We start from the raw sequence: 12,795 nt of genomic DNA on the forward strand, positions 1-12,795 counted from the left end.
GTTCTGCAGTTTCATGTTGGAGTCCATTTCTGAAGTTTTTTTGTTGAAGAATTGCCACTTTTAGGTCTGTTATTGAGTGACCAGGGAGACTGAAGTGTTCTTCTACTGGTTTTTGAATGTTATAATTCCTGATGTCAGATTTGGGTCCATTTATTCTTTTGCATAGAGACTGTCCGGTTTGGCCAATGTACATGGCAGAGGGGCACTGCTGGCACATATCACATTGGTAGATGTGCAGGTGAATGAGCAGAGCAGAGGGGCAACTCCCACCTTTTCATGTATTTATATCTGCTCCTGTATTTTCCACTTCATGCGTCTGATGAAGTGGGCTCTAGTCCACAAAAGTTTATGCCCAAAGAAATGTGTTAGTCTCCAAGGTGCCACAAGGACTCCTCGTTGTTTTTGCTGATACAGACTAACACGGCTACCACTCTGAAACGTGAAAAGAGTTATTTGCCATCTCTAAACAGTCACTCATATCAAACTGTGCTTTAGCTTCATCACCACAAATTACTGGTGAAGGAACCTTGATTCTTCCGGTTAGATGAGTGGTCCCCAAACTGTGGGGCGTGCCAAGGAACATTTGAGGGGGGGGCGGTGATGTGGCAGGGCCCAGGCCAGCCCCCATAGGACTCAGGGGGGAAGTGCCACCCAGCCCTGCTCTGCTCCCAGCTTCACTCCGCCCCCATCCCCAGCTGCAGTTCTGGCCCCAACCACGGCCCCGGTTCCTGGCTCCAGCCCCTGGTTCCTGGCCCAACCACAGGCCTGGGCCCAGTTGCAGCTCCTGGGAGGACATGGGCTGGGTAAGGGGAGGGACATGGACAAAAAAGTTTGGGGACCACTGGTTTAGACCCTCTGCTTAGCAGAATATTGACTTGAGGGAATCTCTCCTCTCTATTCATTCAGGCTCCAGTGCTGAAAATAAGGAGTAATTGGGTGAAGTACATGTAAATTATGAGAAAAGAGGCAAAATCCTTCCTCCCAATTCAGGATGGGGTGCAGCACAGACATTCCCTAGTGACAGAATAGAGATCACAGCTCCTCCATGCCAATGTTGTGAAGGCTGACAGGGCCACTGTCAGAGCTCCCTGCCAACACTGCCTTCTTCACTAATCTATGTGAACCCACCACAGAGATCCCCTCCGCAGCATGCAGGGGCTATGCTGATCGTCCTGCATGCTTACTCAACCCCTACAGCCAGGCATATTGCTTCAAATGTCACAGGGGCCATGCTGGAGGCCCTATGCACCAGCACACATTTAACCCAAAACACATAAATCTACAAAATTCAGGTTGGGCGTATGCCCTGTGTAGCCAGTCTGTCTGCAGCTCGACTTGTGGAGGATATAATTCCAGGAGACAAGGAGAATGAGGAGACCCTGTGACAGGGGTCTTCACCCCATCCTTTCCTTTAAGAGGTTAATGCAGGCTAAGAAGGGGGCCAATTAACCCAACCGGCCACAGCTGAGGGGGATCAAGTGGCTTAAGTAATCCCCTGACTGAATGAGGGAGCCAAACTGAACAGGAACAAGCTGGGCTGGCTTTTTAAAGGCAGGAAGCTGATAGCAGATGGGGGCCGAAGGGAAGGAGTCTGCCGTTACTCCCTGGGAGAAGGGAGGTGTGTTTGGGGGCTATAGAAACAAGTAGCCATGGTTACTCCCTGGGAGGAGGGAGTTGTGAGGCTAGCAAACCCAGAGAAGTGGGGAGAGCCAGATGGTTCGGAAGAAGCTCAGAGAAAGGCAGCAAGGTTCAGGAGAGAGCAGACCTTGGCTGTTGACTAGAGGGTCCCTGAGCTGGAACCTGGCATAGAGGGTGGGTCCAGCTTCCCCTGCCAGCCACTGAGGAAGTGGCACCATGGGGCGGTGAGTAGGAAGACTGCCTGAGACCACTGGTGAGGAAAGACTTTGATATGCTGGAAGGAGGAAACATGCATAGTGACCTGACTGGAGGGCCAAGTTGCGAAGGAGCACCTGGAATTGCAGAGACAGAGAGCGGCAGCAGGATGTGCAGCAAGCAGCAAAAGGGGGCCTCTGATTTGGAAGCAGCTAATCCCCAGAGCAGCCAGGAGGAGGCACGCCTAGCAGTGAGTGGACCCTGTCATACACCTATTTATCAACCCATCACAAGACAGGCTACTCCAGGAAATGGTTGGGAACTAGTGGCTTATAGCATAAGATTGAGAGATCTAAATATGTCGCAATTAGCTGAGCAATGATTAAGGAGACAGTAGAGACATGGTAACTACAGCTGGTCAAAAAAACTGGAATTTTCAAAATTTCTATTTAATTGGTCTGTAAACATTTTTCCAGTAGCTCATACAGTGGTTTGAATTTTCCAACAATTCCAAAATTCCAACAAATTTTCCAACCAGCTATAACGATAAACATGTACAATTGTTTATACTTCTCCAGCACCAAGGATGAAGAGGAGTTATATGCATAAGGTGCATAACCAGGTGTCAGAAGTCTTCCCTCCCCGTGCTCTTAGCAGGCACTGGAACTCTGAAGGGAGATGCTCACTGTGAAAGGGCTGAAGGAGTTTATTAGCTCTAGATATAAAGGATACAGATGAAGTGTTTGGGCAGAGAGAACCATAATCCATGATACAGTGGTCTCTGCAGGGGTAGCCCAGGAACAGCCAAGATTGGGGATGAAATTTAGGCTGATGATTTTAGTTTTTTATGTTTGAGTTACCAATCAAATCAGTCCTCATGAAAGCAGTAAGTTAGGACTAAATGTAGCGTGTGTATATAGATTCTTTTCAGAGGAAGTTGGGAACTCCACCTGTCAGAAAGAATAAATCTAGACAATGTTAGGAAGTTCTTCCTGACACAAATGTATTGGGCTATGAAATAATCTCCCCAGGGAACAGCTGAACAATTTGGGACATTTAAACCAAGACTAAATAAAGCACTATAAGGTACCACAGGTAACAATTCTGTACAAGAGGAAGTGGGAGATGGAATAGGTGACCTAATAGATATATTTCTAATCTCAATGATTCTATTATCTCAGTCGCTGAAGCAGAACTTTATAGTTTTTGATGAGACACCCCCAGAGAAGGACCAAGCATACTTCAAGGAAGTGGTGTTGGTGACTTAGTGGTTGGGATGCTCTCCTCTGAATCAGTACTCATTCAGACCCCAAAGTGGTCCTTTGCAGCCTCGGTTGGAAGTGAGTCACCATCATCAATTAACAATGACTTTTCAGTGTCCTTTGTGAAAAAAAGTTGATGGTCTCAGTCCAGTACTTAGTGGACATATGTCCACATCACAAAAAACATCTTCACAGTTGGCACCCTTGCCTTGCTGGCAGTGCCCGAAAAGGCAAGGACTGAATGAGTACAAAGACTGAGCTGTCAGCCCAGGGCTAAGGCATGCTAGAGAGGCAGTGGGAGAAAGCTAGTTTTATTGCTGCACCTGTTCTGTAGATAGAGGGAATTAATTCTGCAGTATTATCATCTCGCCTTTCACAAGCACTGAAATCACTTCAGTAAAATACAAGACTAGCTCAGTTAACTTGTCATCAACACGTCTTTTCCTCAAACAGCTTCAAGACAAGTAAATTGCTTCTAATGTTATTTTAATAACATGTAGTTTAAATATTAGGGAAAGTTATTATGTGCCGTGTTTCAGTATGTGAAAGAAAAATAGTTTTTAATATTCCTTCCAATTTCCACATCAAACTTCTGCTGACACTGACCTCAACACCTTCATGTTCGGTAGAGGCCTTTTTAATCTAGCAGACAAAGGCACAGTGAAATCCAGTGGGAGCTAAAGCTAGACAAATTCATACTAAAATAATATACATGTGTTTTAAAGTGAGGGTAACTAGCCACTGGAACTTACCGAGGAATGTGGTGGATTCCCCATCACTTGAAGTCTTTAGATCAAGAATGAATGTCCTTCTAAGAGAGATACTCTAACTCTACCACAAGTTGCTGGGCTTGAGGCAGAAGTCACTGGGTGCAATGTTATGGCCTGTTTTATGCTGAGGTCACACTAGATGATTATAATGGTTCCTCTTGGCCTTTAAATCTATTAAAATTGTGATGCAGCATGACCATAATGTGAATTTTCCGTTATGTTCTTAGTAGCTCATTTTGAAGTTGTTTGACATTTTCTTATGGTCCAGCAGAGAGTTTAGACGAGCTTAATAATAAACCTAAATGGCTTAGCAGGATGTGGTGAAAGTCTGTGAGCTATGGTTCTTGAGTCCAGAGCGCTGGTTGCCAACTCTAATGGACAGTCAAGAAACAAGTGTCCTCCCCCAAAGCATATTTTTATATATTATACTTTAAAACTTTTTTGGTAAACTATTTTTGACTGAACAATAACAACCTAGATATAGAACATTTCCTATGTTTTAGGGACTGATCTATCTCCTGCTGAAATTAACAAGTGGCTGTCCACTGATTTTAATGGGAGTTGGACTGGGTCCTTAGCAAGGGAGGGCTAATAGTTCCTGCTGGTCATTGGTTCCTAAGAAACACCATACACGGAGGCTGATATTGCTATTTTATTTTACTTTAATCTAGTGAAGAATGTTAATCTCTCTTTTTCAGTTTCTTTAATGCGTGTTGATTGCTTCAAATGAACCAGAAATTTCTATGAAGTGTATCTCTAGTGCACTAATTCATAACGTATGATCTCGGATTATATATAGTTTTAGAATTGTGTATGAATTTGACATGAATGAAACTGAAAGGCTAGAGTGCAGGCAGTTCTCACAATGCAAACCTAAACCCACATGCTGCAGAAAGTGGGGTGATCTGAAAAGTAGGCTATGAGCCAAAAATTCCTGATTTCTAATCCCTGTTATTGCACTGAGTCTGTGTAATCCTGGGTAACTCACTTAAATTCCCCACCTAAATTTCCCCCCATTTGTAAAAGGGGATTGATACTTACCTACCTTCAAAAGCATATTGTGAGGATTGATTAATGTTTGCAGTACTTTGAAGATAAAGTTATGCAGATGCTAAATATTACTTAATATTGTAGTTCTGGGCCTTTCTAGCACAAAGACAATCCCGCCAAGGAGTAGTAGTTATACAGAATAGGCATTAAATAAGCCCATCAAATATTATCACCACCTGATAAACTAATTCAGAATTTGAACCCCCAGACCTCCATCTGTGTCAGAGCAGAGTATTAATACCTACTCTTACTGCATCTAGAGCTGTGTGACTGACTGACTGTTTGGGTCACTGGCAATTAAAAAAAATGTCAGGTCAACCTCAACCCAAAATTTTTTGGAATTTTGGGTGAATTGAACATTAAAAAAATTCATTTCAGGTCAAGCAAAATTCATTTTAAACCTTTTATGTTTTTAAAATAAAAAGTAAAAAATTTGGAAACAAAGAGCTAGATTTCCAACAGGACTTAAGGTACCACTACACTGACATAAAACACCCCTGGCACCAAATCTCGGAGCCTGGGACAGCTGACTTGGGCTTGCAGGGCTAAATGTGGCAGTGTAGATGTTTGGGCTCCGAGACCCTCCCTCCTCGCAGGCTATCAGATCCTGGGCTCCAGTCCGAGCTCAACCATCTACATTGCGATGTGATAGCCTGAGCCCCACAAGCCCCAGTCAGCAGAGTGGGCCAGCCGCGGACATACCACTGGTCTTTTATTGCAGTGTATATGTACCCTTAGGTGCCATTCACTAACTGCAGGAGGTGATGAATGGAGACCCATACCCAGGTCCCAGCTTTGGGGCAGAAACTTGAATCCAAATTTCCTGTCCCCACCAACAAGTGAGTGCCCTAATCACCAGGCTATTGGCTATTCTGGGAGGGGCTGGGTCTGTCTCGCAATCTCTCCTGTTGAAGCTGTTCCATTTGGCTGTTGGGAATAAGAAGGACTACCACCTCCTACGGCATTTTGTGTGTTTTGAAAATTTCAACAAAATGAACCATTTCCTAATTTTTTTTTAAATTTCCAACTGAAACCATTTGCTGAAATCGACCAATGCAAAAGTGTTTTGATTGATCTGAATCTGCATTTTTTGATCTAAAAATGTCACCAAGTTCGAATTACACCATATTGTAAAATCGATCTAGATATTTATACAGCCTCCATCATTGCATTATCTGAACACCTCACAATTATTAATGGATTTTATCCTCAACACCACTTTGAAGTAAGGAAGTATTATCCCCATTTTACATACTGGGAACTGAAGCAAGAAGAAATTATAACTTGCCCATATTCACACAGGAAGTCTGTTAGAGATCCAAAAACTAAATCCAGATTTCCTGAGTCCCAGACAAGTGTCTTACCATCAGATTACACTTCTGCCCTTTGTAAATAGTCACAAATGTAGAATAAATTATATATGCCACTCTTATGGAAAGACAATTGTCTAAAAGAAGGACATTACTAAGTTTGAGAGAGGAGTATAGGTCCATTAAAGGTTTACTTTAAAGGCACAAATATAATGTAAGTTATCTTCAAATTACAAAAAGTGTTTTGAAATAAGTGTCATATCTTCAGTGCAGCTGGGGACATGTTGGAGGGTTTTTTAAAAATTAATTTTAAATATCACTCCCCCCTCTGTGATTTCCTGAATGTTACACTCTGTAATTTATTTTTAAAGAGGCAACATAGGATCTTGGGGGCCATCAACAAAATCCAAAATAAATGTTTGCACTTAGTTCCTCTTAAAAGGAAAGGACACTGAATTCATTTAAATATACTTGTGAAAGATTGATTTTCCCAATGGGATTTACACATGTACTTTCTCTAATTATTCTTGAAGTTTTGCCTATCAACTGACAATTTTCTACAGAAGGGAAGAAAAACAGCTTGACTTTTCTTGACAGCAAAGAGCTTTAATGAAAGTAGAATGAAAACTGCATGTCACTTTCCTTATCTTCGCTAACGTCTAAGTTACAGTGAGAAAACAACAACCCATTCTTAAGTAAGCACCATTGCCAGGAATATTTACACTAAACAGAAAAGCAAACTTCAACAAAATGCATCTATTTTTATAACATTTGCCTTGATTTTATTTTTGTAATCTACTCCACTGATTTATTGTAAACGTCCAATGTGTTAGCTGAAAACAATCAGAATTGCAAATAAAGTGTAAAGCAGTAGCACTCTGTTACATTTGTCCATCTTATTTAAACTGAACTATAATCTATCATTTAACTATTCCTACAAAAACAAGCAACTCTTTAGCATCAGCGGGCATCCCAAAAATAAATAAATAAAAATTACTCCTCCAAACATACAGTACATCACACACAAAATCTTATTAGCTGAGTTAGGAAGTGGCTTTTGAAAGCTGGAGAATGCTTTTAATTGCAATTTCTTCCAGTGTGTGCATGAAGTTCAATCTAAAAGCGGCTTTATACCATTTCATTTCAACACTTAAAATGGGTATTCATCTAAAGAATCAAAATGCTGTTGACAATTTCAACACGTTGGTTAAATTGATCGTAGTAATTTCCTATCTTCTGCAAGACATAGATATTGCACTGCTGCAGGGCAGATTTTCCCCACTCTTTCATAGAAAGGTGCAGCACAAAGGTTTAAATAACGGGTGGAATTCATTATCATGTATTTGCAGTAGAGTGGGGGAGAGTTGAACATGGATGAAGGTCTTTGAAAAAGTCTAAAAAAGTTGCTGAAAACTGAGATTGGCAATAAACGACAGTGCAAAGCTCATTTTATGGGAAGAGATGGTGCGAGACAATGGCTGCTAACCACCAAAATGTCTAGTGATGGGGAGGAATAGAGGTAGAAGGGTGATTCCACATGATATTGGAGGTTGAGGGGTTCTTAGTGGGACTACCTAAACTCTATCACAGTGACTGACGTGTAGGTTTTACTCTGGGTCTGCTGTGTATGTCATGAGCACTGTTTATTTTTGCCTACTTACTGTTTGTAAGGCTGAATCCCCACTCTGTCACTCCGAGTGCAGGAAGTGGGGGCCCGCAAGGATTTTAAAAATTAATACTTGCCACTCCAGGCTTGTATTAAACTCCCAAGATTACAGCTACTCTCTGACCTTGGCTTGGTAAATGCTGCCACCACCCAAACAGAAAAAAACCGCTTTGCACCCAGGAAGGCGCACTTGGGAATTCTTCCCTCTGGGGTACCCTCAAGCCCTTTCATGCCCCCCTCCGGGGAAGAGCTGAGAAAGAAAACAAAGGAGATTAGCTGTGACTATCAGCTAATCAAACAACATGCACAATCCTCTTAGGACAGCAAAAATCCAATCCTGTTCTTAAAAAAAGAAAATTTTATTAAAACAAAAAGAAAGAAAATACATCTGAAATTTAGGCATTTGCTAGATTTTGAAAGAGCAATTCCCTTAAGTACCCAAACTAGCTTTCTTGGGGGTTCAGCTTAAAGGTTACAAGCAAACAAAAGCATCAGAGGGTTAGCACAGAGAGGATCCACAAGCCAAAATAAGAAATAAACCTGATAGCGTCTAACTAAACATTCCCTATCCAAATAATTCCTTCTAGGTATGGAAGTATGAAATACTTTTTCATACCTGGTTCAAACCTTACACAGCATTTTTGCTTATAGCATTGCTGCTCCGTGTTCCCGCAGCCCAGAGAACAACAGACAAAGGGAAAGTTTCTTTCCCCATTTTAAAAAGTTCTAGCCTTCCCATTGGCTCTTTTGGTCAGGTGCCCACTTTTTTTCTTTACCTGCGGGACTTTTTAACCCTTTACAGGTAAAGCAAGTAAAGAACAGCTACCAAGAGGGATTTTACAGCTAACTGGCTGGCTGTCCATCAAAGGGAGCTACCTCCACCCCCTTTATTTATCACACTGTTAGTTATCTGGTTTGGGATCAGGCTTTGATCACACTTCTACTGAATTAAACAGGAAGTTTTAGATGCACAAGGGATTCTGAATCAGACCCATAGTCAAACATTTGGTCTTGTTCTATATACGGCTTTTTGCCCTTGGGACTACTATGGAGTCTCCAAATCAGGCAGGGAATTACCCCCTCGCTATAGAAGACCTTATTCTCTCCTTCACTGTGCACAGAATTTTTGCTAACAATAGCAGGAGTCACAGTTAACATTGGCCAGGGGTATCACATACCGTATATACCAGTTATTTCCTATTCAGTTTAGAGAAATATGGCGATGCCTTAGACGTTCCTCCAGGGGTTACAGTTGACAAAGAATGAATTTTTCTCTGGTGATTCTACGTTTAAACAGTACCTTTCACAAAACTACTGAACCACAGCTAGCTCTGTGGTAGAGCTCAACAGCCAGATGGACAATTAGGGAGACATGGCCTACTAGCATGCAGCATGTTTCCTAGTGGGGCAGAAGGAACTTTTGGCCTTTGAAGATTCAAACTGGGGAACTTGAAGAAGGAGACCACTAGAAGGCACATACTTTCTCCAATTTTATTGGCTGATGGAACTTGTATCTGAGGGACAGATTTAGGGTTCGTTTGGTGAGACAATGCAGATACTTTGTCCTTTGGCAGGCTAAAATGATCTTTTCTTGTGCAAACCATTTGTGTTATGTGCTTCAACTTCCCTAGTACATGTTTTGGTAATTTCCTGTTTAAAATACAGGGAAGATGCTTCACTGTTTGTTGCCCTTCCTGCCTCACCAGCTTTTCAGAGGCTAACTATCTCATTCACTCAGGTATCGTGATTAACAATATGAGCATATAAGCATTGTGTCCATTTCTTGTTGGGAACAGCACACAAATATGGGATGTATGTTAGAACCCAGCCCAAGCCCTTTCAGATCATCCTTTTTCACAAACTACATTTAAAAAAGCTGAGGTTTTAAAAGGTTTGTAAGGAAATATCCTGGGGTTCTAACCTCATGGTTCAGTCCTTCTGCCAGCCCTTCAGCTCATTTTCAGTTTGTTGCATCTACATTTCTTTGACATCTGAGTACATTTGTGACCCTTAGGCAACTCCCACATGTGTTCCTAGCACATGTCCTCATATATACAGCATAGCATTTGGACACTTCTCCCTACCCTCAACCAATTCTTCCTTGGCCCTATTCTTCAAGGTGCTGAGTGCCTTTTGTGTGCTGTTCAATCACCTTCAGCATGGCTAGTGAGCACCCCATGTGATCTGGCCCTATATGAATAGCTAGCTACAGTCTGAAAAACGATAGTCTGCAGCACTCTTCACATCTCTATAAGGAATATTTATACACATGATTAACCGCATCTCCTGCCAAAATCCAGTGTAAATTTGAGCCAGCCATACGAAATTATTTCTGCCGAAAGAAGTTACAGAACATGCACACTACACAGCAGCCCTGTGCCTACCTGCTCAACTTTGACCCAACTACTTTATAGCAAATGACTGCCAGAACAGGGTAGAATTTACTGGGGCAATCAAGGTAGACTCTTGTTTCAGAAAGGACACCCACAAGGGTACTTGCAGCTCTCAGCTTGCTCCCACATACAAAAGCAACTCTAACAACGGCAGCCATTGCACAGATCAGCCCTATAAAAGGCTTATTCTGAAAAGGCTTATTCTGAAAAGCATTCAAGCCTGAACACAGTTTTTAAATGGATCTGTCCTTCTTAAACACTTGTGGCCTCTACCAACTCTAATAATGATGGCTGATTTAGAAACTGTGACGGGGCAAGGTGTTAGCCGATGGCCAGGGATGTTTGGTGAGGTGCCAGCTATGCCCGTTTATACCATCCGTGACTTTAACCGCTAGGACGCACTGTCCCTTCGCGGCGGGCAGCCCGGGCTAGGCTGACGGATGCCCCAAGGTCCTAACCACCCGTGACTTTAACTGCTAGAGCTCAGAGCTCCTTCGCAGCGGGCAGTCAACACTGACTGACAGGTGCCCCAATGGCAGCACTAAGAGCCTCTCCACACCCGTGACTTTAACTGCTAGAGCTCAGAGCTCCTTCGCAGCGGGCAGTCAGGATTGACTGACAGGTGCCCCAAGAGTTTGCCCCGTGGAGGCGGCACAACTCAACGCTAGGCTCTTAGTACTCTCACCTAATGGCCAGGCTTTATAGCCAAAACGGCTGAGGTTCTTTAATTGTGTTGGCTGCTTCACAGTAAACCAGAGAAACAAGTCAGGCTTATGCATAAATGGTTACCAAAATTTATTAAACTAGATTCTAATCATGTGGTTACAAAATTGCTAGTGCCTACTTATTTAAGTGTAGAGATGTTACACACACAAACAAGTTACAAAACTGAAGCTACAATCCCAAAGAAAGAAAACAAAGTATAGAGCTCTATTTCAAAATATGTGTACACTAAAGATAGGAGATCAGGTGTGGGTGCTTCTTACCCTCCTTGCATCTCTCGATTCCAGCGGTGCCAAGCCAGGATCGGTCACTCAATTCCGCGGAAAGACGAATAAGGGACAAGGCTTAGGGACCCTCTTAGCTGCAGAAGCCTTGGGAGGCTGTCACTTATCTGACCAGCAGATAGATAGTGAAAAGCACTCAAAAATCATGGTGCTGTAGGTCCCCTACTTATACCTCTGTACTCCTTTATTCTCTTTCTCCTTTCTATGCTAAATTGGGGCTGGTCTGTCGGGGTGACGCCAGCTCTCGCAAGAGTAGTTCACACTTGCAAGGGAGAAACAATAAGTTTCGACTACTGGACACTTCTTTTATCAGGGTAAATATTTTCCCACCTAGGATGTTGGTGTGTGTGCATCATGCTGTTTTAGTAGGGGCTAAGAGCCATGTCTGTCACAGCGCCTCTGCCTGCTGTGAGCCCAATTGTTGTATACGTTCCCAGAGGCACATTGTCGCAGCACACCTGTGCTTCTCTCAGCTTCAAAGGCTGTGCTGGAGTGCCCTGGTGTTTTGGCTCCCGTGTGTTTCCAGCAATGCTGGTCTGAGGGGGGGGCTGGCTGTCTGGCTACATTCCACCCCCTGATGCACCACACTACATCCCAGATTGCAAGGTGGCGGTGATGCCAGCACCTCTTGCCCTCCTTGGGGAAATCTAGAAATACCCAACAACCAAATTAGAGGATGAGGGTTCGCGGAATTGGTTAGGATCCCTTTTTAGCTCTAGGTATCTGATTTGTGTGGAGGAAAGAGCAGTTTGAATCAAACGCTTCATAATACATAAAGTTACACAAAAAACAATTACAATAATTAAAATGGTTAAAACAGTATTTACAACCGAATGTAAAAACAGGGAGAGGGAAAATCCCAAGTGTTGAGCTAACCATTGCATCCATGAGGTTTGTCCATTCTCAGCCACTGCATGTAAAATTTTAACTGCACCTTTAATAGCAACCACATCTTGCTCTATTTGCCCTGAATGATTTACATAAACTTCTTTAGATGATCCCGTTACATATTTCACAGGCCGTCCCCAAACAGTGCGATGCCATTGTCCCAACCCCCCCGAGTCAATGTGAGGGTTGGTGGTGTACCATGCTGGTCCCCACTGAAAGATGTCGCTTTTGTTCCACCAATCATTTAGGCTGAGTGGTACAAATTCAATTCCCAGTCCATTGGTTGAATTTAGCAAGGTGCACATCCAGCAATTTGTAGCACCAGCAGCTGAGGCGATGGTTTGGATTGCTCCCCGAAGAGGATGTTCTGGTATTGCCAAGGTGACTGGAGCCAACAGAAGGATCATGAGGGCTTGCAGGAACATATCTCTGGTGGGTCGTGGTCTAGCTAAAAAAAAACTTATTTTAAAACCAAAAGCAAAAATTACACCTGCTATTATAAGTAATGGCAAATATATCAACAGTCCATAGTAGTCTCTAGTGATCAAATAGGTCTGCTGCATGGTCCATTTTGCTGACAGGTTAGCTGGCAGGTTGCTCGGAACCATGGGACCAT

The 12,795-nt window shown here is 42.9% G+C and overlaps 1 long non-coding RNA gene across 2 annotated transcripts in view; it reads left to right on the forward strand.

Moving 5' to 3' along the window:
* Nucleotides 1-1,675: 1,675 nt before the first annotated feature.
* Nucleotides 1,676-12,795, forward strand: part of LOC141984895 (uncharacterized) — a 79,169-nt gene continuing 68,049 nt past the window's right edge. For both annotated transcript variants that reach the window (XR_012638834.1, XR_012638835.1), the window contains exon 1: nt 1,676-2,083. This is a non-coding gene — a long non-coding RNA (uncharacterized LOC141984895). The remainder of the gene's footprint in view (nt 2,084-12,795) is intronic.

Source organism: Natator depressus, chromosome 3, assembly GCF_965152275.1.
Source record: "Natator depressus isolate rNatDep1 chromosome 3, rNatDep2.hap1, whole genome shotgun sequence".
NCBI classification, from domain to species: domain Eukaryota; kingdom Metazoa; phylum Chordata; order Testudines; family Cheloniidae; genus Natator; species Natator depressus.